General features: G+C 56.6%; 1 long non-coding RNA gene across 1 annotated transcript in view; it reads left to right on the forward strand.

Moving 5' to 3' along the window:
• The window catches only part of LOC103917193, a 2219-nt gene extending 1096 nt beyond the window's left edge, over positions 1-1123 (forward strand). The window contains exon 2 of the long non-coding RNA XR_663614.1: positions 910-1123. This is a non-coding gene — a long non-coding RNA (uncharacterized LOC103917193). The remainder of the gene's footprint in view (positions 1-909) is intronic.
• Positions 1124-2300: the final 1177 nt, after the last annotated feature.

Genomic DNA, 2300 nt, shown 5'->3' on the forward strand with positions numbered 1-2300 from the left:
GAGGAGCGCTTCGGCTTCTCGCTGGCAGGAGCGGCGATTGTCAGGAGTCGGGAGGGGCCCGGCGCTGAGCGTGTCGGTTCTGGCCGCACGAGCTTGGTCCCGGGCGTCCCTGAAGGTCCCCCAGGCTCAGGTGTCCCCGGAGAGAGGGTCATGCCGCCCTCGGCGTGGGCTTAGGGTTACGATGCGGAGAGTGTCGGATCGTTTGGTCTTTACCAGTTTTCGGACTGCTCCGAGACGTTACTTGTTGCCTGGTGTAGCGAGGCAGTGGGCAGGTATTCTCGTGTAAGTTTAGCTTTGCTATTTCTGCCAGTTGCACCTTTTTTTGCGTAAAATCCGCCTAATTGCGCCTTATCTGAAATAAAATAAAGCTCCATCCCTGACAACTACACGGCGACATACGGACGGTCGAGCCATGGGCCTCTGGCTTCAGCCTAATTACTCGCTCAGGTCAGGTCAGCTCGGCAGGCCAAGACAGTCCCTGAAGCTGTAACAATCAGCAGCGGGGCATCGGGTTGATTTCTGAGGGATTACGTAGCTCTTCCTGGGCTGCGAGGCCGTGGGTTTGGAGACTCGCGCACAGCTGTGCTGTGCTGAAGGTGGTTACGCAGTGCTGTAAGTCCCATGGGCATTTCTGAAAACAATACAGTCTCGAAATGTTTGGCTCCGGTTCTGTAGCTGAAAAGAAAGGGGTGAAGCAAGTACAGATTTCAGATCATTTGGCTGTGATGTTATTTCAGCGTCCTGGGAAATGCTGAGTGAATTGAGAGTGGTCTGAGGAAGTTGCACTAAGGTTTTTTTTTTTTTTGTCTGGAAGTGGGGACAGCTGCAGCTTAACTGAGAGACTGTGCTGTGTGAAGGGGGAGACGGGGCGCGGGAGAAAACGCTCACCATCCTCTCTCATTCCGTCAGGGGGACAGGATTTTAGAGACGGGAGAAATTATTCCACCCCTGAAAGAAGAACCCGATGAGCACCACTGATGGCTAAAGGCTGATTTCCTCCTTCAGCGAACAAGGCGAGCACTGCAGCTGCTTTATCTCTTCTATAAAAGAGTCTTTATTCCGCATTGCCTCAGCTTTTCTGTCATTTACTTTCTCCTTAGCCCAATTTCTTCAGTTGCTCCTCACACGGGAGTTTCTTTTGCCTTCATTGAGCATTGTGGCTAAGCCCCGGTGATCTCCGACCCCCTTTCCTGAACTTTTTATCTGACCTGCCAAGATCTGGCAGCAGGACAACGTGGGCCTTACAGTAACAGGAGAGATGCTGTAGATCCCGGGGGACTGTGGAATAGTCTGCTCAAAGGACGGGTGTCGCGGCGAGCTCCTGCGCACACACACGACGGCTGTCCTCTGTTCCAGGCTAGCAAGCCCTTTTCTACCAGCCAGTTCTGACAGAGGCTTCCAGTGAAAATTAAGCTTCCACCGGCGTCGTCCCACGTCTCTGCCAAGAGAGGGTAGCAGAAGTGGCACTGCTGCCAAAAATTCTTTATTCTTTACCCTTTGCCCTTTCTGAGTTGGAGTCCTCCTCCCTCGTCCCCGCGGCACTTCGTACTGGGGAAGACTGGCCCCAAATCGAGTGCTAAATCTGCAAGTATTCTGGTGGCTAGTTTGGGGATAGAAATGACTAAACCAGCAATCCAAAGGGTAACCTGAGGCACATAAGGGGAGGGGCTGGGACAGAAGCCCCTCGTGACCTCATGGAACCGTGGGTGACCAGTACAGCCAGTGTTTGTGAGGTCAGGGTGACAGGCAGGAGCCCCCCTGCTGTCCCTGGGGGCAGCCAGACCTCTCGTAACCCCTCCAGTACGGACCAGCACCAGCAGGGCCATGGCCAACGCAGGGGTGAAAACCCTCCTGCAGTCGAAGGAGATCAGGGAGGCTATGGACCCCACGTCGGGCACCCATGCTCAGCCCGCAGCCCCCAGGCCCCTGCTGGGTGCCCCCCAGGCCCTCACCAAGCCCGCGGCCGTCTCTTTCCTCGGGTAAACGGCAGCTCAGGGTGGGAGGGCAACTGGGGAACAAAGCGGAGGGGCCCAGTGGTGGGCTGTGAGACGGCAGTAGGATCCTGCGGGTCGTCACTGGGAGGCTCTGGAGGGGGGCACTGGGGAAGCTCGAGGGTCCCTGGGGGGGCTAGAGAGTCAGCAGGGGCTGTTGGGGGGCACCGGGGAAGGTAGAGAATCAAGGGGGAGACTGGGGAGTTAATGGGGGCTATTGAGGGTTATCAGTGGCAATAGGGGGGCAGTGGGGCTAGTAGAGGGGTGGTGGGGGCCGCAGGGGGCCTGAGACCTGGGCTTGCTTCCCAT

The sequence above is a fragment of the Pygoscelis adeliae genome, unplaced genomic scaffold (assembly GCF_000699105.1).
Source record: "Pygoscelis adeliae isolate BGI_AS28 unplaced genomic scaffold, ASM69910v1 Scaffold595, whole genome shotgun sequence".
Classification (NCBI taxonomy): Eukaryota; Metazoa; Chordata; class Aves; order Sphenisciformes; family Spheniscidae; genus Pygoscelis; species Pygoscelis adeliae.